Source organism: Cebus imitator, unplaced genomic scaffold (genome assembly GCF_001604975.1).
Source record: "Cebus imitator isolate Cc_AM_T3 unplaced genomic scaffold, Cebus_imitator-1.0 Scaffold529, whole genome shotgun sequence".
Classification (NCBI taxonomy): domain Eukaryota; kingdom Metazoa; phylum Chordata; class Mammalia; order Primates; family Cebidae; genus Cebus; species Cebus imitator.
This window is the reverse complement of record NW_016107844.1, coordinates 606,293-633,003: the sequence shown is the minus strand read 5'-3', so window position 1 is coordinate 633,003 and position 26,711 is coordinate 606,293. Positions and strand designations below refer to the sequence as shown.

At 47.5% G+C, this 26,711-nt stretch overlaps 1 pseudogene; it reads right to left on the bottom strand.

Annotated features, from left to right (window-relative positions):
• LOC108293280 overlaps positions 1-4,492 on the bottom strand; it is a 13,397-nt pseudogene extending 8,905 nt beyond the window's left edge.
• Positions 4,493-26,711: the final 22,219 nt, after the last annotated feature.

Below are 26,711 nucleotides of genomic sequence, written 5' to 3'. Positions count from 1 at the left end.
GGTATAGTAACAAAAAAAACACCTGGTGAGGTGGCTTAGTGGCTCACATCTGTAATCCCAGCACTTTGGGATATTGAGGTGGGCGGATCACCTGAGGTCAGGAGTTTGAGACCAGCCTGGCCAATATGGTGAAACCCCATCTCTACTAAAAATACAAAAATTAGCTGGAAATTGCTTGACTGGAAGGTGGAGGTTGCAGTGAGCCAAGATCATGCCACTGCATTCCAGCCTGGGCAACACAGCAAGACTCCATTTCAAACACACACACACACACACACACACACACACACACACACACACACAGAGAGAACATAATTGTCAAGAAGAATATTAAAATACTCCTCTCCTTTTCAACTACATGTCTATGTAAGGCCAGATTTTTCCCACATGCTTCAATCAAAACAACATGGCACAACTGATTGAATGTAGGAACAGCCGTGAGTCACTGGCTTAATCTATTGATCCAAGCATTCAAGAGATTTGCAAAGATGTAAAATGATGTCACTTTCTTGTAAACAATTGTTTCTTGTTTTAGGAAATACAATTACTTCTTAGTTTTAAAATGTTATTTATGCTGACATGTAATTAATTTATTATTGCTATTTTTAAATTAGTAAGTTAACATTTGTTAAATTTCTGTATTTAATTTATATAGTAAATATTGACAGATATAAATCACATAAACAAAATATCATCTTTGGAGTTTTCAGTAATTTTTAATAGTATAAAAGAATCCTAAAACCAAATCGCTTGAGAACTGCTAAATGGTGATATTCCGTAGTTTTAGGATTATGGGTCCAACTACAGTGGGAAGACTGGCTGTGGGAGGAGCCAAAGATGGGAGGAGAGCCTTCTGCTACCGATTGGTACAAGCCACTGGAGCCTGGAACTACGGCAGTGGCAATGGCACGGTCAGGGCTGTGATGTGAGTTCATCATGAAAGTGGGGGTTGCTATGTCATATTGTGGTTTGGTTGCAATGCTGAACCTTATGAACACTGCCCTGGAATTAGACATGGTCTCCTCTGAAGGGAGTGCTTAGATCCAACACGAGATGATGCTCTCACAGGAAGCAGACATGAAGTGGGAAGCCAGGAAGAGGATCTTGCTCCAGTTGTTCTGGATAAAGACCTGTTCTAGGCACACACTCAACTTGGCAAGTGCTAAGAGAGTGCCTGCTATAGGGATACCAGGGGAAGCTTGGGTGAGGCAGGCCCTTCAGGCTTCAAAGAGAAAGGCGCTGAAAACCAGGTGTCCTGTGTCACAGCAAGCCCTGAGTTCCTATCCCTTCTGTTATCACTGAGTCTCCAGTGGAACGAATCCAGTCAGATTTTCCAGTCTCATCTCAGCTGTGCTAGAGAAAACTAAAGGAAGAAGCATGCATGTATGCAGGGAAAATAACAGGTCCTTACCCAAGTTATGATAAGTTATTTGTGAGATAGGAGTAATGGTTAGGGAGAAAGTCTCAAAAAAAAAAAGAAAATCACGTGAATCAGAGAAACAACTTCTTTGTCCAGTGACAACTAGACCTTGTTTACAAATGGCAGAATTTTCCTTAGGAGGTGAGAGAACTCAGAGATGTTTTGGAAGAAAGAATAAATAGAATAAATAAATACAGCAGGTGAGGTGACTCCAGAACTTATAGGACATCTACTTGGAGTTTGAGGTGCCTCTTAGACATTCCAGGTGGCGCTGCCTGAAAGACAGAAGGCCGCATATGTCTGCGGCTTGGGAGGTCTGGGGTGGAAGTATTAGCTTGAGGGTCATTAACCTACATAGGTCAGCAGTTCTCAGGCTTCAGAGCAATTCAGAGTCACCTGTGGAGGATTGTTAAAAGGAAGATGCCTGTCCCAGGCCAGCTGAGTCAGAATTACCAGGAGTGACTCTGAGGCGCACTGCCACAAGTTCTCTGAAGGCAGAGGAGATGCTGAGATCTTTCGGAAAAAAAAAGGAGAGAGAAAGAATGAGTTCCAAATGCAGCCACAAAGCCAAAAATTGTCTTGCTCCTGAGCACCAGAAGGCTGTCAGTAAAGAATGTGCTTAATTAAATTCTAATGGGCTGGCATATGCCAGCGCAGGGAACACATCAATTGCTCATCTTCAGACAGTGCAAGAGTCCTCTGCTAATATTTAAAGCCTTAAAGGTAGCCACTTAAGCTCCCCGTGTATCAGGCATAATTAGGGATCCCAGAAGCTGCACATGGGCCTGACCATAAATCAGTCACAGGGAGCACCCGAGGGCTGTGGGGAGCAACCCTCAGCCTTCCCTGGATACAGCTGTGTAAAGCAGGCCCTTTCTTCTGGAAACAATCCTCCCTGCAGCTGGACTGAACTGAAACACAGCCAGGGAACAGACTGTTCTCTTGGAAACTCCAAATTGTCTTTTCTAGTGAAGGAGTGAAAAAGGTGAGCAAAGGATTTTTCATTTATTAACAAGCTGCTATTGACCACACACAATGAGCTAGATATCCAGACTAGGGCTTCAAACCTTTTTTGTTTTGTTTGTTTTGTTTTTTGTTTTGTTTTGTTTTGTTTTGCCTGGAGAAAGGCAAACGCCTTTATTTCTTCCTCCCTCCCCGTGGGAAGCCTCTGCCCTGGGGTCTGCTGGCCACACCCCTGGCTGCTCAGTTTCTGCCAGCAATCAGCCAAGTCCTTGCGGTACCCCCGGGGCAGCCTATAGTAGACTCGGCTCCTGTCCACAGCCCTGACTGCCAGGAGCACTGTCCTCACAGAGGCATAGCCACCCCCAGCTGTGCTGTGCTCCACTGTGACGATGGCCCGGGGGGAGGAGGCCAGCAGCCTGGCTACGGCTCCAGCTGTGCTGTGGCCCAGCGACATGGCCTGCATCTGGAAGGACACAGGTTGCCAGAGCCCCAGCACAGCTCTAGCATAGCTGTGAGCAGCTATTCCCTATAGCCACTGCTCAACACCTCCTCAGGCCAGCCTGGAGCCACAGTCACATGGGAGAAGACCTCAGCCACAACTGTAAGCAGCTCTCTGCCAGCCACATGGCCAGGGACCAAAAAACTCCCATCAGAGATTTTGACCCACACCCACACAGGCTGATGCAAGAGGCCAAGGCTGGAGAGGCGTGCCAGCAAGGCCAGGGACAGCCGAAGGGCTGTGGACTCCGCTATTTGCAAATGGACGCTCCAGTGTCTGGGATATGTGGGCAGCTGCTGCAGGCAGGACTCCAGTGTCACGATGCTGCCACTTGGAGCATGAACAGTGGGTACAGGGTTCTCAGCCGCAGTTACCTCGAAGCCAGTTTCAGCGGGATCATGCCTTCTGTGTCTGGGAGGGTCACCGTTAGCTGTTTTACCGCTGCCCTGGACATCGGGAACCAGCCAGTCCACATTCAGACCATCACTCCAAGGCAGCTGGAGAAGAGGCATCAGGCTGCCTCCAGTGTAGGACATTCACTTCTGCGTGGCATTCACTGTGGGGCCCCAAATTGCCAACGTAAAGTGGCTGCCATTCATGAAACACCTTCTGTAGGCCACAGCTTGGCAGGCATCCCCTCTACACCTCATGGCACCCTGCCAAGTCAAGGCCAGGTGCTGGAACTGTGACAGGAAAGGCTCAAAGATGTCATAGTAGACGTGGTGGGCAGCGGTGTTGTCCCAGACTTAGTAGATCCTCCATCAACATGGGGTCCAAGGCAGCCTGCCACAGCATCAGGCTGTACCTCTCAGGTTGGCTCAGCAGCCAGCTGAAGTGAGGCTGGGTGGCCTGCACGATGGAAGACCGCACAGGGAAGATGACCCTCTGGGACACCACTCCCACTAGCTCACACATCTTCTCTACAGCAGCTCCAGTGTCTGTCCTGTTTGGGAGCATGGGCACATAGAGGGTGGTCCAACCTGGAGATAGGGTGGCCTTGGGATACTTCTCCTGCCTGAACCAGGGCCAGGAAGTGTGGCATTGACCTCAACTGAGATGGGCATGTTGGCGCCCTTTAAGATGTCAGTGTTGATCCACGAGGGCCACCGGACTTTGCCTTCCTCTATCAGCCGCCGCAGGAGGTCCAGGGAGGGGCCCATGGCCTTGATGTTCTTGAAGTCCAGTTTGAAGAGCCCAGCACTGGGCCCAGCCACTGCTCCAGTGTGTTGTTGCTATAGGTGGCCGAGGAGTATGGCACAATGGGAACTCCTGTCTGTTGGCTGTGCCAACACTTCTACATTGACATCAGCCTCCAGGACTGTGATGCTGCTGTTTAGGGCAGCTGTCATGGCATTCTTGCTGTTGGATGCGTGATGCCAGGTGACCTCCAGGGCATCTTGGCAGCTGATCTGGCCCCGGCTCAGCAGGTAGTCCAGCAGGTTGGCATTGCAAGTACAGGCCTCCAGCTCACAGCCTGGCCACCGCAGAGTGATGGCAAGGACTATCACGGCATTGGTAATGCCGGCAAACACCCACATGACCTGATTCTTCGATCACTGCTCCCTGCGGGCCGTGACGACGCTGTCTGGGGAATGCCTCCAACTCTGCATGGCCGAGTCCCCAAGGCTCCCTGCAGCTGGGATCCCGTGGGAGGCAGGAGCTCCCAAGCAGCACCTAATTGTCATGCAGTCAAACCTTTTAAGCATCATTATTTTGTTCCCTTTGTGGAATCTTTCTTTTGGAAAACATTGCCTGCTTGAGTGTATTAATTAATAACTTGTTTACCCATGTGCTAATGTATCAGTGACATGAAAACGTGTAAACTTCAGGCCAGCCTTGTCTAATCCACAGTGAATACTCAATACATGTTTGCTGCAGTGAATTCTGCCCCATGTCAGCATACTAAATGGATGTATTTTGCACCAAAAGCAAAGCAAACAGTAGCTCTACAGTTTTATTATATTTAAGAGTTTTTGTGGGGCCAGGTGTGGTGGCTCATACCTGTAATCCCAACACTTTGGGAGGCCAAGGCGGGCGAATCACTTGAGATCAGGATGTTAAGACCAGCCTGGCTAACATGGTGAAACCCCGTCTCTACTAAAAATTAGCCGGCATGGTGGCACACGCCTGTAATCCTAGCTACTCAGGAGGCTGAGGCAGGAGAATTGTTGGAACGTTGGAGGTGGAGGTTGCAGTGAGCCTAGATTGTACCACTACACTCCGGCCTGGGCTATAGAGTAAAACTCCACCTCAAAAAAAAAAAAATAGTTTTTGGAATAGTTCAAGGACTTGCTTCTAGCACCATGGAGCACTAGAGTTCCAGGTAACGTATGGTGAGAAGCACTTATGTGTACTTTGTCCCCCAAAACCGAACCCTGAGAATATATAAATGCCTTCTTCCCATAGGGACTTACAGAAACTCCCAGGAAGACATCTCAGCAGCATTTGGGAGAATGAGGAGATGCCGGTTTGGTGTGGATTATATGGGCGCCTTAATTGGGCTTTCGGACCAGAGATGAGACCATGTCGGGACAAGGACATATTCTGGAGCCTGTGTAGTTCTATCTGGCTGTGGGCAAGTCAGGCTAACCTTTTAATCAAGTGATCCCTTGTGGGTAACACCCCCCTTGGTCACCGAGGAAGGAGAACTGTCCAGACCCAGGCACAACTAGTGCCTGAAGAATATCTTAGTTTACAGTGTTATTGCTCAGCTGTTTCCTTTATATAATCCTTCATATATAATCATATACTGGTTTATAGAATTAGTGCTTGAAGTGTAACTTACCACTTACATCTATCTAGCATACTTAGTTCTATATAATCTTTCTATGTAATCATACAGGTATTGTAGTCAGAGCTGTACTGACACATTTAGTGCTGATTTATATAATCCTTCCATATAACCATATAGTAGTTTGTAGTAGGAGGAATGCCTAGAGCCGTCACAGAACAGAAGCAGTACATGGGAAAACAGCCAGACCAGGACAAGAACCAAAGACCCAGGCAGTGGCATCCCTGCCTGAAAGGGCATATGCTGTATGGCAGGCTTGGAGCAAGTGCCTCACCTCCTGATAACGGAGTTGTAGTACCGTAGTACCTTCCATCCAGTTCCTGTGGAAAGTAGGCCTCAGGCCTGAGATCCTGGAAGTAACCAAAGGAGAAGAACCCCTCTGGTGTGACCAGTCATGGTGGCTGTACACCCTGTCAGTCTTTTCTAGCTTTTGTGCTAGCTCAAAGAATCCTCCCATAAATATCTTAAGAGAAGAGCACAAGTCTATCAGCTCCCACTGCATTGGCTTACAGTATCCTTTTATTAGAAATCCTTTGAAGTCTCCAGCCCCCAGATAAGAAGTGTTGCGCACGACACCTGTTGCACACAGCCCACCTCCTTGCCTTGGTGACCTAATGAGGGCAGACCCCTTTTCTGTACACAACCCTCGACTACTGTGCATGGCATGGCCCCCTACTGCACATGGCCCACCTCTCTACCCAGGTGATGTAATGGGGTGGTCCCCTCGCTTGTAACTCATGTGTTTATGTATGCCCTATTACTAATCCAATAGATGATGACCTCACTCACAACCCTGCCCCCTGCTTGTACCTAATAAATACAGATGCTCTTGGGCATTTGGGGGCCACCGCTGATCTCTGCTCACAGGTGGTATGGCCCCCAGAGTCCAGATGCTCTTCACCAGTTCTTCAGTGTCCTGTCTCTTTACCTCTTGGATCCTGCACCCCAACACAGCATAAGGGACACCCCACGACTCTGTGGGGCCTCCACAGCCCTATAATCCCCAAGTGTAGTCCAGAGACCACATGCGTCAGCATCATCTGGAGAATGTTTAAACACTGATGCCCCGGCCCCACCCCAGGCTACTGAGCCAGAATCTCAGACGACAGCCCATAATCTGCATTTTTAAATAAGTTCCCCAAGATGCAGGGGGATTCTGGTGCATCTCACCCTCAAGGCCACTGTCTGTTACCCTGCACTGCCAGGAATCCAGGGGAGGTTTCATCCAACCACCCACCCTTTCAGGCCTTCTTCCCTGCAACACTCACTCCTCATCCGCACTTCAACTAAATGGACCCTGTGAAACATCCAAAAGTAGGGGAGATCTGTGCCTTCTGTGCCTCTCGCTAGGGCTGTCTTCCCACGCTCACCACAGGGTGACATTTTATCCACTGCCCATACATTGGAGGTACTCTGACAAGGGTCTCGGGAGAATGCAAACCATATCCAGAGATAGTGGAGGGATACTGCAAAATGGTGCTACCTCGGCAAGGTGAGATGCTGAGGCACCACTCAAGCCTGTGTTCAAAGCCACATGCTCCCTCCCCTTTCCCAGTACCTGGACCCTCAACCCTGTGAGCCCAAGTGGCCTGTCTTTTCTCTGCTGCCAGCCTCTGTGTGAGTTCCTGAGACAGCTTGGACCTTCTGTCCGAGCTTTCCAACCCAGAACCAGCAGGCCTGCATTCCTCTCTTGGGAAACCCTGAGCTTCCAAGAAGGGGTAGAAGGAATGAGATGGGGAAGTGAAGGCAGCCTGAAATACCAAAGACCTTTGATAGGCTCTCTGACCCCCGGAGCATCACAACCCCAGGCCAAGAGGCAGCCAGACGAGGGCCAGCTGCTATTATATTCTAGACCGGAAAATGGTTGTTCGGTGGTACGTGATTTTGAAAGTGGTACCCTACCTGCCCCTGGCACTCCTGACCCTCCACCCCACCACACCCCGCCCCCCTCCCCCACAGATAATGCAGCTCAGCTCCCACTTTATGAATTCAAGGACCAAATCCTGCTTTAAAAGCCACAGGCCAGCCGGGCATGGTGGCTCATGACTCTCAGCCTTTTGGGAGGCCAAGGCAGGCAGATCACCTGAGGTCGGGAGTTCGAGACTAGCCTGGCCAACACGGTGAAACCCCCGTCCCTACTAAAAATACAAAAATTGCAAGGCATGGTGGCATGTGCCTGTAATCCCAGCTACTCAGGAAGCTGAGGTAGGAGAATCGCTTGAACCCAGGAGGCGGATGTTGCAGTGAGCTGAGATCATGCCATTGCACTCCAGCCTGGGCGACAGAGCAAAACTCCATCTCAAAAAACAAAAAAAAGCCATAGGTCAAGTCCAGGCACCAGGCAGCCTCTCTGTGGATACTGCCTGTGTCTACCCCTTTCTCTGCTTTAGCCAGAGGAAGGGGTGTCAGGAACCCCAGGCATCCCCTCTGCTGTCTGTCCCACTGACATATAGGTCTCAGACTGCCTAGCATTCGCCCTGCCCCATCCTTGGTTAGTCCTGACATTGTTGCTTTAAAGGGCAGGCATGTTGGTGACAGGAACCCTGTCACTACAGCCTGAAGTCTGGTCCCTTGCTGGCCCCTCCACTCCCAGGTAGAAACAGTCTCTTCCCTTCTCTCACCTCAGCCTCCTCATTTGTAAATGAGGTTTGGAGTCCAAGTTCATACCTTACTCCGGGGGCTGTTGTGAGAATTAATCTGAAAATTGATGTTGAAAAAACTGGCTGAGAACATTGTTAAACAGGCTAGAATTTTAAATGTTTCCTTCTTTCATTTTTGATGCTTAAAATTTTTTTAAAGCCTTGCTTTGCTGCTTTTAAAAGTCATATACAGTCAGGTGCCATGTAGTAACATTTTGGTCATTGACAGACTGTGTACACAACACTGGTCCTGCAAAATTATAATGGAGTCAAAAAATTCCTATCATCTAGTATTTTTTGGTTTTTTTTTTTAGATAAAGTTTCACTCTTGTTGCCCAGGCTGGAGTGCAATGGTGTGATCTCGGCTCACCACAACCTCCACCTCCCGGGTTCAAGCGATTCTCCTGCCTCAGCCTCCCAAGTAGCTGGGATCACAGGCATCCACCACCGTGCCCAGCTAATTTTTATATTTTAGTAGAGATGGGGTTTCACCATGTTGGCCAGGCTGGTCTCGAACTCTTTACCTCAGATGATGATTTGCCTGCCTCAGCTTCCCAAAGTGCTGGGATTATAGGTATGAGCCGCTGTGCCTGGCTTCCTTTTTTTTCTTAACCCACTTGGAATCATGCTCTCTTTGTGAGTTTTAATACTGTTTTGGAGACTTCTTATGTGCACAATGAAATTATGAGCGTAAAACTTTGTGAATCACTTTTACCGGATAATTTCCCAGAAATCAAATCACTGGGTTAAAGGCTATGACTGTTTTAAAGCTCCTGATGCATATATCATAACTATTGTTAGCCCTTCTCTGCAGAGTTGGCAACTGAAGCTCAAAGACTGAAATACACAGCAAAGCTGGACAAAAACCCAGGGCAAGGTACTCCACGTTCTGTGGTCCACACTCAACAGCACAGCATGAGAGAGAAGGCGGCCCCCTCCTGCAGAGCCTCAGATTCTTTTGCACTGATGAGGACAAGCAGCCCTGTGGGAGATAAAACCTGGAACAAAGGCTGGGGCATTGAAAGGGCAGCCTGGGGTTCAGGTCAGCTGAGTTCGACTGGGGGCTCTTCTGCTAACTCTGTGACCCTGAGCAAGTAAGTGCCTTTGGCCTCAGTTTCAGCCCCGCAAGATGAGAGGCATGGATTGAGTCTAACACACCAGCCCTCTGCCCAGATGCATCATTCCCATACCAAAAACGGAGACATTTGGGTTTTAGTTTTGCATAGAAGAACTGAAGATAATGCATTTGCTCCAGCTCGAGATAGCAACTGGTTGCTCTCTTGGCCATAAAACTGACCTGGCTGGATCTCACAGCCAGCAGGCTGGAGTCCATGAGACAACTAGCTGCAGAAAACAGGCCCCAAGCTGGAATCTGCCAGAGAGTGGCAAGAGAATGCGGTCCTTTCAAGATTGGGTCAGATGGTCTCAGCACCAGACTCCGCTGTCCGCTGTCAGCACTGTAAAGAGATTTGCCTGTCCACCCAGCCCTGGAGACACACGGACAGATGGAGCTCCTCCGTACCAGCCGTCCAGGGTGCTGGCCTACGGCGCTGTCAGGGTGCACGGGGTGCTGATGGACAGCTGCCCAGAGCTGCCCAAGCAGGGTCCTGCGGGCCTCGAGACTGCTGCTCTTGGTTGTATTTTCAAGTGGCCAGGAACTCAGGAAGCCACATCAGCTATTGTGAAAATGGGACCAACAAGACAAGGTTGGTGGGGACAGTTGTTTTTCTGATGCCCCTGAACTTACATGTTTATCTGGCTGACACACAGACCACCATTTCCCAGAACACACAGATGAGCGCCCCTGTTTGCGGTGGAGGGTCAAGGTCCTGGAATCCTACACTTGTGCATCTTCCTGACTTGCTACAGTATTTTTGAGCCTGGAACAATGTTTGCTCCCCTGGTGGAGGAACTGCTTCAGCTCTCCCAGGAAGAGGAATGGTGAGTTCAGGACACGGTCTTTATGGAAAAATGTGCCTCTGGAGCATCAGGAAGCCAAGTCACTGACAGCCAGACGACACGTCATTTCCATACCTAAAAAGTACATATAGGTAAAAAAACACATTTTGTAAGAACATGTTCAAACAAAAAGATAAACATATAAAAATGATGGTCTATGGGTTAAAAAAGAAAATCAGATTAGATCCTGGAGATAATCACCTCTGGTATAAGAAAAGAGGGGACCTGCAGGGACCAGTTGTGAAAATGTGCTGTGAGCTGACTAATGTCACTAACTCTCAGGGCTTGATAGCCAAAAGTTTTTTGGAAAGAAAAAAAGACAAAAGCCAACCAAACCCACGAGATGTCATTAAGAATGGCTTTTGGCTTATGTATGGTGGCTCACGCCTGTAATCCCAGAACTTTGGGAGGCTGAGGCAGGTGGATCACTTGAGATTAGGAGTTCAAGACTAGCATGGCCAGCATGGTGAAATCACGCCTATACTAAAAATACAAAAATTAGCAGGGCATGGTGGTACACGCCTATAGTCCCAGCTACTTGGGAGTCTGAGGCAGGAGGATTGCTTGAACCCAGGAGGGGAAGATTTCAGTGAGCCAAGATCAAGCCACTGCACTCCAGCCTGGCAATAGACAGTGACTCGTCTCAAAAAACGAATTGGCTTTTGAAGGGCCTTGACTTTGTTTTTATAAAGGGAGGAGGTTAATCCACATGCGACAGAGAGGTGTGGGCCACCTTAGTTCTCAGCCCTAAGAGAGCATTCGAATCCCTAGCAGAGCCTCGAAAAGACACTGGATTCCATTGGCTTGAGGTGAATCGGGCTTTCAGGTTTCAACAGAGCCAAGGTGTCTTATGAGCAGCCAGAGCTGGGACAGCTGCACTGAAGTACCCTGTGCGGCTTCGGATTGCTCAGGAGAATGGGAGGGAGGGCTTGCCGAGAGCCGGAGGAAGAGGGCTTTGAAGAGGAAGGGTCAGTTGCAGTCAGAGATGGAGAAGGAGTGACTTGCAGTGAGCAATGTTTTGGATCAGGGAGGAGAGGAGAAACCAGAAAAGAGTAGGGGTGAGGGGGTGCAGTAAGAACTGGAGGGTAGGGGGAGGGGAGCTGTAGATGCAAGGGACAGTGAGGTAGGAAGGGAGCAGGGTCCGTGTGACCGCAGGCCGACCTCTCACATTACAGACATAATGAGAAAGCGACTTATACAGAGATGGGCCTCGAACACAGCCACCTGACCTCACTGGCCTGTCCAGGGCTCTCCCCACCGTCCCACAGAGCCTCCCTGCTTTGCCTGAGCGGCACATCCCCATCATCAGACCAATGCCCATCACAGAGGCAGGAGAGAAGCCACCTCAGAGGGAGCTGGCAAGTGCTTTGAACCTCCTGAGGAAAAATACAGCGGACTTTAGGAAGGCAGCTGACTAGTTATGATTGCTTATTCCCTCCCCTTTCTCAGGCCAATGCTCTCATCCACTGAAAACTTTCCATCACCCTTTGAAGTCAGGGCTTCTTTTCTTCCTAATTCCTTACTTATGGAGGCTCACTTTTTGTTCTTTCAATGCTGCCAGCCAGGCTGGGTGATTGTCTTAGCAATTCTCTAATTTCCTGCTGCTCGGACGGTCTGTCATCCTGCTGAGAAACAGAGGTCTGTGGAGTTAGGGTCTGAGGGGTTAGCTGAGAACACTTTCTCTCAGCCAGAATGCACGGCATGCCCATGTGTCCACCATGCTCAATGTCTCACAGGTACCCAATTTTTTTTTTTTTTTTGAGTCAGAGTCTCACTCTGTCGCAAGGCTAGAATGCAGTGGCACTCTCTCATCTCAATGCAACCTCCATCCCCTGAGTTCAAGCGATTCTCCTCCCTCAGGCTCCTGAGTAGCTGGGACTATCTATAGGCATGCACCACCACACCCAGCTAATTTTTACTAGAGACAGGGTTTCACCATGTTGGCCAGGATGGTCTCGATCTCTTGACCTTGTGATCCTCCTGCCTCAGCCTCCCAAAGTGCTGGGATTACAGGTGTGAGCCACCATGCCTGGCCCAATTCTTAGACAAGAAAAATAAGCCCAGAGAGAGAGATCCAAGATGGCTGATCACTAGCAGCTCAGAATTGTAGCTCCCGATGAAAGCACAGAGAACGAGAGGACGCCACACTTTCAGACAAATTTTTGTTGCTCACGCACCAGGAGATTCCCAGCAGCGGAGCCCCACAGGTTGCCAGCGCGACTCTTGTGGCCGGCGAGGTGTTTTTGCCGCTGCCTTGGTGCGGCGGTTCTTGGTGCAGAGTCAGAAAATCACCATCAGTCATAACACTGCTGTTTTGGCCGGCACAGTGGGTTGCTCAGATTCTAGCACTGGGAATCAACAAGTTGGACGTCCACTCAGAAACCCAACTATAAAGACGGTAATTATAAATACCACAGATGGATAAATCTATAAAGAAGGGAAGAAAACAGCCTAAAAAGGCTGAGAATACCCAAAATCAGAATGCCTCTCCCTCTACAGGGGATCACAGTTCCTCGGCAACGGAACAAGGCCTGATGGAGAAAGACTGTGTTCCATTAACAGAAGCAGGCTTTAAAAGGTGGATGATAAGAAACTTCTGTGAATTAAAGAACTTGTTCTAACCCAATGCAAAGAAACTAAGAACTTTGAAAAAAGGTTTGATGAAATGTTAACAAGAATACACAATTTAGAGAGGAATATAAGTGAATTAATGGAGCTGAAAAACACAACATGAGAACTTCACGAACTATGCACAAGTTTTAACAGCTGAATCAATCAAGCAGAAGAAAAGACATCAGAAATCGAAGACCAACTTAATGAAATAAAATGAGAAGACAAGATTAGAGAAAAAAGGATAAAAAGGAACGAGCAAAGTCTCCAAGAAATGTGGAACTATGTGAAAAGACCTAATCTACATTTGATAGGTGTACCTGAATGTGATGCAGAGAATCAATCCAAGCTGGAAAATACGCTTCAGGATATTATTCAGGAAAACTTTCCCAACCTAGCAAGGCAGGACAATATTCAACTCCAGGTAATATAGAGAACACCACAAAGACATTCCTCAAGAAGACCAACCTCAAGGCACATAATTGCCAGATTCACCAGGGTTGAAATGAAGGAGAAAATATTGAGGGCAGCCAGAGAGAAAGGTCAGGTTACCCATAAAGGGAAGCAGATCAGTCTCACAGCAGATCTCTCAGCAGAAACCCGACAAGCTAGAAGAGAGTGGGGGCCAATATTCAACATCCTTAAAGAAAAGAACTTTCAACCCAGAATTTTACATCCAGCCAAACTAAGCTTCATAAGCGAAGGAAAAATAAAATCTTTTGTGAACAAGCAAGCACTCAGAGATTTCATCACCACCAGGCCTGCTTTACAAGAGCTTCTGAAAGAACCACTACACATAGAAAGGAACAACCAGTATCAGCCTTTCTAAAAAATACCAAAAAATAAAGAGCATCAACATAATCAAGAATTTACATCAACTAATAGGCAAAACAGCCAGCTAACATTAAATGGCAGTATTAAACTCACATATATTATTATTAATTCTAAATTTAAATCGACTAAATCCCCCAATCCAAAGACACAGACAGGCAAAAAAAGCCAAAACCCATCAGTATGCTGCATCCAGACCCATCTCACATGCAAGGATACATAAAGACTCAAAACAAAGGGATAGAGAAAGATTTACCAACCAAATGGAGAGCAAAAATAAATAAATAAATAAAAAGCAGGAGTTGTTTTAAAGCAACAAAGATCAAAAGAAGCAAAGAAGGATATTACATAATGATAAAAGGATCAATGCAACAAGAAGAGCTAAAGATCCTAAATATATATGCACCCAATACAGGAATACCCAGGTATATAAGACTTATAAAGAGACTTAGACTCCCACACAATGATACTGGGAGACTTCAACATCAATATTAGACAGATCAATGAGACAGAAAATTAACAACGATATCCAGGATTTGAACTCAGATCCAGAATAAGTAAACTTAATTAACATTTATAGAACTCTCCACTTTAAATACACAAAATATACACTCTTATCAGTACCACATCACACCTATTTACAGGTTTCAATGAAACATTGGTTGGCTGCTTGTTTGTTATTTTCTTCTCTCATTTTTTTTTCATGTCTCTATTATTAAGCACAATTATAGGCATACCCATTTTTAGACTGCATTCTAGCCCAGGCAATAAAGCAACACCCCCATTCTCTCTCCCTCTTCCTCTTTCTCTTTCTTCCTCTCCTTCATTCTTTTTTTTTCTTTCTTTCTTTCTTCTTTTTTTTTTTTTTTTTTTTTAATAAAAAAAAAACAGTCAGAGTCTCCTGCCAGGCATTGTGGCTCACGCCTGTAATCCTAGCACTTTAGAAGGCCGGCGGGGGGGGTGGATCACCTGAGGTCGGGAGTTCAAGACCAGCCTGACCGACATGGAGAAACCCCGTCTCTACTAAAAATACAAAATTAGCCTGGTGTGGTGGCTCATGCCTGTAATCCCCCAGCTACTCGGGTGGCTGAGGCAGGAGAATCACTTAAAAAAAAAAGAGAGAAAGAAAAGTAAGCCCAAACATAAGTTTCCAAGAGACGGGCAAGCTCACATGGAGGAGGTGGGTCTTACTTGCGCACTGCTGGGCCCAAACCTGTGACAGCAAGTGGTAGAGGCTCATCAAAGGTTCACTGAACAGGAGAGAGTAGCCAAATTGAGATCCGCCCCGGCCTCTGGCTTACAGCCCATCCCTGGCTAGCACACAAGCCGGCCCAGCCTCTCACGGTCATCCTAAGTATGCGGTAGTCAAATGGGCCCCTGCCAGGTCTGCATACATCCCTAACTTCACCCAGACCTGGAGCTCTGTTTGCCTGCCCTGGGCAGCCCTTCCAGCTCTGTTCCTGGCTACCCTGACCCTAACTGTCAGCTTTCTGTCAGGATGTACTGGCAGATAGCAGTACACACAAAATGGGATGGGTCACACAAAATATTCCAGAAGAAAACGCAGATTCTCAAGGCTAGGAGGGAAATGAAATATCATTTCGTTCTAACTCAAACTCTCCTCCCTCCGTCCCTGCCACCAAACACAGGCATGAGCACTGCTTCTCTCCCCTTATACACACATGCAGTCTCCAGTCACTTGTTGAGCCTGCAGGTACATTTCTAGTTCATTAACACTTATTATCACTAATGTGGAGAGACTACATGGAGAGGTCATTATAGGTGTCTTGCCCAGCTAAAGACGCAGTTGACAACCAGCTTTAATCACTGGACATACACGTAGAGATGCTTCCATATAATATACTATGGTAGAGTTATGAACAAAGTGTTATTGGAACTCACGGAGAAGGTGATTAATTATTAGTGGCATCAAGGAAGGCTTTATTGACGAGGTTGAGGAGGTGGCAGGTGGATGGACCTTAAAAAATGGGTAGGCTCTGGCTTGTCCATGGAAATAATGAAGAATTAGTCTAGGACAAGCTATGACAACACCATGGTCGTGGTGGACACCAGAGTCACTGTAGTCAACCAGAAAAATCCATGCCCCTGCAAACCACACGGTGCCATCAGCCGCTGGATGTTGTTTGCTTATTTGAGGGACCTTGAACAAGGCATAGACATTCTCTGGCCAGAATTTCTTCATCTATCAGGGAAGGGCAGGAGACAGGGAGGGCAATGGGAGGAATTAGATGGTGTTCTGCTGGATATGGGAGATGCCAGCTTGGTCCACTCAACCAGCCACTGTAGGGACTTTAGCTAACCACTGAGTCTTAATTTCTTCATCTGTAAAGAGAGAGGGCAGGCAACCTCTGCACCACCTGCTCTATGTTTATCCATGAAAACCTTAAAATTGCCATGACCGGAGGAGCAAAGATGATTGCCGTGACTGTCGCCGAGGCCGGCAGCTCAGGGTGCCCTGTGCTATGGGTTCCTGAGTGGCTCGGAGCGTGCGCCTGTCCTTCAGTGCCTCCCACTGAAGTGTATGTTCCTTCCAGTTTTTTTTCCTGTTTAACAAATCACCCTATGAGACAACCCTTTGGGGAGTGGCATAGAACAGCCCTTACCTTGCCAATGCTGAGAGCTAGGACTTTAAACAGGACTCAGCAGGGATGGTGTGTTGCTGTTCCACCAAACCCAGGGCCTCATCTGGGAAGACATAAAGACTAGGGGCGCACTCAACTGCTGGGGGCTGGAAGTAGCTGGAGTTATCTTCACTTACATGATGTGTGGTTAATGCTGGCAGGCAGTGGGGTCTTCAGGTGGCTTTTGCCAGATCACCTATACCTGGCCTCTCCATGCAATCTCTCCATGTGGGCTAGTTTGGGTCTCTTCAGAGCACGGTGACTGGGTTCCAAGAGAAATTGTTCCAAGACAGAAAAAAAAGGAAGTGTATAGAATTTGTATGACCTAGCCTTGTAATTCATACAATGTCACTTCCCCCGAATTCTGTTGGTCAATGCAGTCCCAAAGTTCTGCCTATGTTCAAGAGAGAGGGAGACAGACACCAGCACTCAGTGGAAGGAGTAGCAGAAACATTTTAAGAAGAAATGTAGGATGGACATATTGTTGCAGCCATCTTTGAAAAACACAATCTACCACAATGTGTTCATTGTGTATTCACTGACCTGGCATTCAAAGCCCTTCTCCACGTGCTCCCTGAGGCACCTCCCACTACCTCTTGGCACAAACCCCACTGCAGGCAGACCAGCCTCCTCGCTGCATCCAAGTATGCCATCCTCATCCCAGCCTGAAAGGCTTGGCCCTGTCATGCTCGCACTTCACTCTCTTCTGTCTTATTTCCAAGTCCTGTCTCCCAAATGATTCACGTTCCTGGTGTGTTTAACAGTAAAGACCAAAGGGGAAGTGTCTTAGAAAACAGAGTTCCTAGGGCCTTCTTCATTACTGTAGTGTGAGACCTGTTTCTTTCTTAGAAGTAGTAAAAATTCTACTATTCTGAGATTCACTGGTTCTGAAAAATACCCACCAAGCATAGGTTCCTTTCAACTGTAATCATGGTGTCATACTTATGAAATTCAGTTTCCTTATCTCTTCCAGGCAGAAAAATGACTATAATAAATTAAAGGCAGCTTGTTTTAAACCAACAATGGTGTGGCTGAAAGCAAAAGTGTAAATATGGCTATAGTTAATGGATTTTTTTGCCCTTGATTCATTTCAGCTTATTAGACCCATGACTAATAAAGGGTGGGCTGGCATTACTCACTAATTACTCCCAATTAAATCAAGGGCCAGGCCCCTGCCTCTTAGGCAGACCCCAGTCCCTAGGAGCTCTGGGCATCTAATAGTGCTCAGGAAACACTCAACTGTTGCTTGATTAAAACAAAAACAAACAAAAAAACAGAAATGCGCAAGGCAGCCGAATTGGGCTGTTCCTGTACATTTTGCCTGGAGATGCACGTTCCCACTGAGCACAATGGAAGCCACTAACGGTGGTATCCATTCGTCACTCACAACCTGGGGAGGCACAAAGGGAAGGTGTTGTTATCCCCATTTTCCTGATGGGGAAATTGAGGCTCAAAGAGGTCAAGGGGTTTTTGCAAAATCGGTGGCCTGTGTTGATGGAGGGAGGGGGTGAGAACTTTTGTGCTGTGTCTTCATTCCTCCGTCCCGACTCCTTTTTAGTGTACTGCCTCCAGTTTCGATGGCTCATCTGCTTAGCCAGGTATTCAGTCACTGACGTATTTGACAAACACTTGTTAAGCACATCCTTTGTACACAGTGCAGCGTAGACGCTGGCGAAACAATGGACAGCAAGAAAAGGTGCCTGCTTTCATTGAGGGGTCCAAAGGGAAAGGTGGCAAGGAACACCGAAGCAATTATACATATAAGATCATTTGATTCATGACAAATGTTACAAAGAGATAGAACAGAGTCATACACTGTTATGGGATACAAAGAGGCCGGGGTAGCCAGAGCAGGGAGACAGAAAGGTATCTCTTCAGCGAGAATTGTCAGGCAAGGCTTCCTGAGAATGTGATGCCAGAGCTGGGACCTTAATAAAAACAGGGAGCCGGCCATGTAAAGACCTGGGAAGAGGAGTCCTGAGAAGAGGTGACAGCAAGTGCCAAGGCTCTGAGGCAGAAACAGGAATAGCCTGCTCATGTCAGAGGGACAAAAAGACTACTTAGGTGGGAAATCTTGAGCAATGGAGAGAACAGGGGGAAGAGGAAGGTAGAGGGCCGCACAGGCCATCCTGGGGAAGGCAAAGGAAGGCCTGGACCAACCAAGGAGGACCTGCAAGAGTGTACCACCCTTCCCATCACCTGAAGATGCCTACATGAATATGGTGGGCCTGGCTTGTCTTTTTCTTAGTTTGATTTATTTCCAAGGCAATCCTAAAGGCAAAAGTATGCCCTTGAGCCCTTAATAGCTTAAATATAGCAACTATACGCATCGTTTCACAGTCTTTCACTTGCACCATCTGTCAACAGATTTGATTTACTTTAAGGTGCTGCTATTGTTTATGTGAACATGAATTCTGTGTCAATATTCAACTAGTCAGCTTATTACAAAGTCTTCAAGCTGGCCAGGTACGATGGCTCAGGCCTATAATCCCAGCACTTTAAGAGGCCGAGGTGGGCGGATCACCTGAATTCAAGAGTTCAGGACCAGCCTGGCCAACATAATGAAACCTCATCTCTACTCAAAATACAAAAATTAGCTGGGTGTGGTGGCGGGTGCCTGTAATCCCAGATACTCGGGAGATTGAGGCAGGGGAATCGCTTGAACCCAGTAGGGGGAGGTTGCAGTAAGCCAAGGTCTTGCCATTGCATTCCATCCTGGAAAACAAGAGTGAAACTCCCATCTCCAAAAAAGAAAAAAAAAAAAAATCTCAAGCCAGCTTTCTGTCTAAAATTCCATCTTATTTTTATGATACATTAATTCATATTCTAACTATAAAAATTTTTTTAAATTGCTGAAACTTTCAGAAAGGCACTAAGAATAAAATGTAAATCTCCTGTAAAGAGTAGACTTGATCTAAGAGTGAAGGGCTGAAAGTTTGAAAGGCTTCTCTCATTCTCCTCTAAATGAAGAGTGTCTGCTCAGCAGCTTCCCCAGCTGAGGGTGGACCATTTACTTTGGTTAAAGGATTTGCGCTTCTAAACTTTAGATTCCTTTTCTGCTTACTAGGGCTTTATTTCAAAGGACTACAATGAGAATTAAGAAGATAATGCAAGGAGAGCACCTAAAACAACACTGAGCTCAGAGAAGATGCTCCAAAATATTAGCTCTGGGTCAGGGAGGGTGGCTCACACCTGTGATCCCAGCACTTTGGGAGGCTGAGGTGGGAGCATCACTTGAACTCAGGAGTTCAAAACCAGCTTGGGCAACATAGAAAGACCCCATCTCTAAAAAAAAAAAAAAAAGTTGTTGTGCATAGTGGTGTGCACCTATAGTCCCAGCTGCTGGGGAGGCTAAGGTGGGAGGATTTCTTGAGCCCAGGAGTTTGAGGCTGCAGTAAACTAGGATCATGCCACTGCACTCCAGCCTGAATTACAGAGCAAATACATATATATATATACATCTATATACATAGATAGATATTTATGTTATACTATATTTATATTATAATGTGAATATTCTAGCACTCAGGCTACATCTAGAGCAGAACATCCAGAGGGTATTCCATCAAGGAGTGTTTACTTGCTTCTAAAGAACATTCTAGCAATCAAAGTGCCCATAACTTAAGGGTGTCCTGTCAAAGTGTCGTAGCAAGTAATTTACCAGGAACTTTCAATAATAAAATTGAGAAACTCCTTCAACTCTCTGAATCTCCTTTTCCCTGTAAAGTCAGATTCCTTCTCTAGTCCCTGCCACTTAATTTCAGATATTCCTCAAATTCGCATTGAATGTCTATTCTATGCTATATGCCTGGCATTGTACTAGATGCTGTGGTCCAGCGGTGAACAGGATGGGCATGGGTTGCACCCTCCAGGAACTGCCAGCCCCAGAGCTGCAGGCATCTGCAGCTACTTCCACAGTGGCTGATGTCATTGTGGAAGTAGTTGCACTCCAGATTGAGGACACTGAGGAACCACGCTCATTCTTTTACTGACAGGGTTTTCCCAGGGACATGACAATGCATGGAAATCATTAATAGGGGTGACGTTCAGATTCCCAGGACCTTGGTTGGATACAATCTGCAACCTGCCTTGGAGACGACATCTGTGGGTCTTGGAGCTGGAGAGGAAATGCCTGGAATTCTAGGACTGCTTCACATCGGTGCCCTTCCCCCTGCCTGTGCCCTCCAAGCTTTGGCCAGCCTGAAAGGAACGCATTGAGAAGTAAAATCGCATCCATGGCTGCTTGAGCATCTTTGCAGGACCCTCTTTACAGGCTCGGATGGACAGACGCACTGTGCCAGGAGTGGAGCTGCTGGCCTGTTTGAAAGTAATTGTCTCCCTAAATTGAAAACAAATTCTCCAGACATACAGGAAGCAAACACAGGAGCCAACCTGGGTAAATGAAGAATAACAGCTTACTCTGTGGCTCTTCAGTTAGAAGCTTTGGTGGGGATCCAGCAGCAGGCTCTGTCTGAGTCATGGCAAGGCTGGATGGGTAAAAGAGAGAAAAAGACGGCCGGGCACGGTGGCTCACGCCTATAATCCCAGCACTTTGGGAGGCCGAGGCGGTTGGATCACCTGAGGTCAGGAGTTTGAGACCAACCTGGCCAATTTGGTGAAATGCCATCTCTACTAAAAATACAAGACAATTAGCTGGGCGTGGGGGCACGTGCCTATAATCCCAGCTACTTGGGAGGATGAGGGAGGAGAATTGAACCAGGGAGTGGGAGGCTGCAGTGAGCCAAGATCGTACCACTGCACTCCAGCCTGAGCAACAGAGCCAGACTCCATCTCAAAAAATAAAATATAGGCCGGGCGCGGTGGCTCAAGCCTGTAATCCCAGCACTTTGGGAGGCCGAGGCGGGTGGATCACAAGGTCAAGAGATCGAGACCATCCTGGTCAACATGGTGAAACCCCGTCTCTACTAAAACTACAAAAAATTAGCTGGGCATGGTGGCACTCGCCTGTAGTCCCAGCTACTCAGGAGGCTGAGGCAGGAGAATTGCCTGAACCCAGGAGGCGGAGGTTGCGGTGAGCCAGGATCACGCCATTGCACTCCAGCCTGGGTAACAAGAGCGAAACTCCATCTCAAAAAAAAATAAAAAATAAAAAAATATATATAATAAATATAAAAAGAAAAAGAAGACAGCCTCATAGCCATGCCCTGTCCCATGCCACCTCCACGTCCTACCCTTCTGGACTAGTCACACTCTCGCACACTCTGGCACGTACTCATACTCATGCGCACATTCTCCATTGAATGCCCTTCCACCGATTGCTGTGGGTATGTGCTGCCCCCCTCCCACCCTGTCCTGGCATCAAATAAAGACCACATTCCTCACAGCCCAACCTTCTGGAAAACACATCTCCTGGGTTTGCTTCCTAAACTCCTCATCACACATAAAGAACACATTATCCTTTCAAAGCTAGGACCGAGACCTAACATTTGTCCCATGAGTTGCCACATTACACATTACCAAGAATGCAGACAGCCTGTAAGAAGTCTCACATGTCCCTTAAGTATCTGAAGTCACAGCCACTCAGCTCCAGCTGGACACATCCAAGCTGGGCTCACCAGTGTCTCATTGACTGGTGACCATGGGTCAGCACTGCCAGGCCACCAGTCTGCCTGAAAGTCAGCTCTCAACATGGCACTCCTGTGCTAAGGAACCACTTGTGGGTGACATGGATGTCCATCCCTGGGCGCAGACAGGCGGAATGTAGTGGGTGTACTTCAGTGGTACTATGCAGCACTTAGAAGTCATTGCCTGTATGCACACTTGGTAGTATGAATTAATCTTAAAATCCTAGTGCCAAATAAAAAAAGCCAGCAGCAGAGTAAGATATACAAAATCCCATATCCTTTACATACATTAAAACAACATATATCCTAAGAGCTAAGCACCAATATTGTTCATATAAGAAGATGCACAGCCGGGCGCAGAGGCTCACATCTGTAATCCCAGTGGTTTGTGAGGCTGAGGCAGGCGAATCATGAAGTCAAGAGATCAAGACCATCCTGGCCAACATGGTTAAACCCCGTCTCTACTAAAAATACAAAAATTAGCTGGGCGCAATGGCGTGGGCCTGTAGTCCAAGCTAGGCGGAGGAGGCTGAGGCAAGAGAATCACTAGAACCCGGGAGGCAGAGGCTGCAGTGAGCCAAGATCATGCCATCGCACTCCAGCCTGGTGACAGAGTGAGACTCCATCTCAAAACAAAAAAAAACAAAACAAACAAACAAAAAAACAGCTGGCTGAGGTGGCTCATGCCTGTAATTTCAGCATTTTGGGGAACCAAGACTGGCGGATCACAAGGTCAGGAGTTCAAGACCAGCCTGGCCAACATGGTGAAATCCTGTCTACTAAAAATACAAAAATTAGCTGGGCGTGGTGATGTGCACCTGTAAATCCAGCTACTCAAGAGACTGAGGCAGGACAATCTCTTAAATGTGGGAGGCAGAGGTTGCAGTGAGCCCAGACCTCGCCATTGCACTCCAGCTTGAGCAATCGAGTGAGATTCCATCTCAAAAACAAACAAAAAAAGAAGATGCACATACAAAAAGAGAGCTGACAAGTGTATTAGAAGCCATTCCCCTACAGATGGGGAAATGAGAATACACAGCAAATCAAGAGAGGGAATCTATAGAGACCAATGATGATAGTATGTCATAAACTACAGAGTATGATGAACTTATCCTCTAATTCTCTTCACCAGAAGTCAAAAAAAGGGGAGGGGGTGAGGAGGACACATAAATCTCTGACCTTGTTTGTTGGCTTGTTTATAGAGACAGGTCTTGTCCTGTCATTGAGGACGGAGTGCCGTGGCATCATCATAGTTCACTGTAACCTCGAATGCTTAGGCTCATGGGCTCAAGCCAGCCTCCTGCCTCAGCCTTCTGAGTAGCTGAGACTATAGGCGCATGCCACTGCACCAGGCTAATTTACAAAAAGGTTTTTTTTAGAGATGGGGTCATGCTTTATTGCCCAGGCTGGTCTCAGACTCCATCTCTAAGTAATTTTCCTGCCTCAGCCTCCCAAACTGCTGGGATTACAGGCGTGAGCCATGGTGCTCTGCCTGGCCCGGGTTTAGATTCCCAACCTCTGCTCCCACTTCCTTGAGCCTCAAGCCAAACACGGTGGCCTGTGACTCACACAACAGCCCTGATTCTTCGCCTTTGATTATGCTGCCCTTCTACGGCCAAGTTAGCCCCACACTTCAAGGACCAGCTCTGGTGTCATCCCCTCCAGAGGCTTCCGTCTGTCTTCCTGAACCATGATGGTACTTTCTCTGCCCCACACTGCAGGCACTGATCAACACGTTTGGCAGTATTTCCTTATTTGTAGGCAGAAGTAACCCCAGTGAAGTTTCTAGGGTGGGGTTGCTCTGTTCAGGGAGCCTGTGCAGCAGTGGCACTTCGTGTCTTTAGCCATCTGCACTCCTAGATTGCAAGGCATGTTTTTTTTTGTTTTTTTGTTTTTTTTTTTATGGAGTCCCGCTCTGTCACCCAGGCTGGAGTGCAGTGGCACGATCTCAGCTCACTGCAACCTCTGCCTCCTGGGTTGAAGCAATTCTCCTGCCTCAGCCTCCTGAGTAGCTGGGATGACAGGTATGTCTTCTAAGAGCACTCTTCAAAGGGCTTACTCTAAAAGGAGCACTTTCTCTGCACAGAGATGCATTATTTTCCCAGGAGAACCCATCACAAAGAAGAGGCCCATAGATGGATGCTTGGCGAATGGCCAAACAACAGGAGTGCTTCCACAAGCCCTTCTATAGTTCAGCCCTGGGCTCTCTTCCCATGCCCAAGACACCTCTGTCCTTTCCTCCTTTACTGCAAGCCCCAAGACTCAGCCGGGCTGCCTCTTCCCCTTTCAAACTACTTCCACCCTGAGCCTCCTCTAAAAGTGAATCTGACCGTGGCAGCCATTATCTCGTTATTTGGACAACCACTCCCCACCATCCCCCACAACAGTAGGTTCTTAATCAGAACCCATCTAGAGTCCTACAGACAGAAACACCTGGGAGTTGGAAGTCTTAGAAAGTGGTGAAAGCTCCCTTCCCTGTCTTCAGCGTGTAGATAGTAACAAACGTTTCTGAGCACCTGCGATATGCTAGGCACTGATTTCAACACTGGAGATATGATGGTGAGTAAAAGAAGGCAAGCCCTCCCCTCCTGGGGCTGGCTGATAATCTACTACTTCCCAGGATGAGACTCTCACCCACTCTCCAAAGGCAAGAATGTGATTTTGCCAAATTCAATTTTCATTCCCCTGGGGCCTGTGCAGTGTTGGCAACAGAGGGGAGAAGCTGGCTGGAGACCAGCTGCTTTGCAGGGCCCTTCCCAGGATGAGACTCTCACCCACTCTCCAAAGGCAAGAATGTGATTTTGCCAAATTCAATTTTCATTCCCCTGGGGCCTGTGCAGTGTTGGCAACAGAGGGGAGAAGCTGGCTGGAGACCAGCTGCTTTGCAGGGCCCTGCCAGGGCTGGCACAGAGGGCTGGTGTTTCTATTCCCAGGGCCTGGCTCCCAACCAGGATGGCATCTGCTCAGCATTCGGAGCCCAGCATACTCTAATTGTCCTGTGGCCTCATGGCACTTTCAGCCTATCAACTGAGTTTTTCTTAAAAAGCAACTCCTGTGTTTATTGGTTTTCTGCCCGAGATTTAGGTCACTAGAATTTTCCTGAAGGATGGAAAAACTCAGAGAACCAGATCTGGATGACTGTCTCATGCAGGGATGTGAGTGGGAGGAACCGGTGACATACTAAGGAGAAGCTGGCCCAGTGCCCACACCTACCACTCACTGCCTCACCACTTTTCTGAATACCACTGAGTAGCACCTCACTACCTTCCTGAGCCCTTGGACAAGGAGCTGGGGCCCTCACCCCGGTGAGGTGGCACTACCTTCCTGGGTGTGCATAACTGAATCCCTTCCCTCTCTGGACTGATATCCTCTCAAGTGATCCTTAAACCGGTGAAATCGTGGCTTCAAAGGGACTTTTTAAGCTCTGTAAAAACATAAAGTCCTGTGGGGACTTTGTATACTTTCCTCTCAATTTTGCTGTCAACCTATAGCTGCTTCTAAAAAACAAAGTGCATTAAAATAACAAATTATTTTAAAAAAAAAAAAGTAAGGCCCTATGGCAAACCCTGGGAAAAGGGACTCTAGGTTCTTCTAAAAGCTCCACTTATTTCTATGCAGCCTTGCAAAGTAGAAAATTTTTCTGAGCCTCAGTTTCCCCATTCTACAAATAAAATAATGGTTTGTAAATACTGCGTTTATTGTAGAGTACTGCTCCTTTGTGAGATTGTATTATTATCTGCCACCTACTAAAAGAGACTGGCCAACCAGCAAGTCCCACGTTGGCAGAAACTTTGAAGCTTCTTAAAGGACCCTGTAAGCCCTAGAGAAAGTGTAAGTAAATGTTTCACAGGCACCTTAAACTTAGCATGGTCAATACTGAGCAGGAGGAGGAGGAAGATGAGAAGGAGAAGACAGAGGAGGAGGAAGGAAGGCGAGAAGAAGACAAGAAGTAGGAGAAGACAGAGGAGGGACAGAAGAAGAAGACAGGAGGAGGAGAAGACAGAGCGGGAGGAGAAAGAAAAGGAGCAGAAAACGCTGAATCAGAAGCAAAGGCCCCAGAAGAAGAGGAAAATAAAGAAAGAGGAAGAGGAAAAGAAAAAAGAAGGAAGGAGTAGCAACAGCAGCAGCTGCCGAAGCAGAGGCAGAAAAGAAGTGGGCATGGAAGCAGAAGAAACAGCAGAAAAGGCAGAAGGAGAAGCAGCAGAAACATGCAAAGCAGAAGTAGATGCTTAGAAAGCAGAAGCTGCACCCACAGATGCAGAGGAAGAGAGAGAAACTGAGAAAGGAAGAGGAAGAGAAGTAGACGTGGTAGCCGTGGAAGGAGAAACAAAGCAGCAAGAGAAGCAGCAGAAGGAGCAAGCAGAAGAAGCAGGTGCAGAAAAAGCAGAGCAGGAGGGAGAAGAGGAAGGGGAGAAAGAAGAGGAGGGGAGAGCAAAACAGGATGTGGAGAGAAGAGGGAGATGTGGTCATGGTGGAAGAAGGAGAAGCTGCAGCAGACGGAGAAGCAGCAAAAGCAGAAGGAGAAGCAGAGAAAGTGGAAACTGAAGCCTAAGTAGAAGCAGCAGATAGAGAAGCAGCAGGAGAGGCAGGAGGAGGAAGAGGAAAAGGACAGGAGGAGGAAGAGGAAAAGGGCAAGAGGAGGAGGAAAAGGACGAAAAAGCAGAAGCAGAAGTAGATGAACATGTTGCAGCAGCAGGAAAAGCAGAGGCCGAAGAAGCAAGCACAGGAGGAAAAAAGGAGCAGAAGTAGAAGAGCTAAGAAGAAGCACAAGC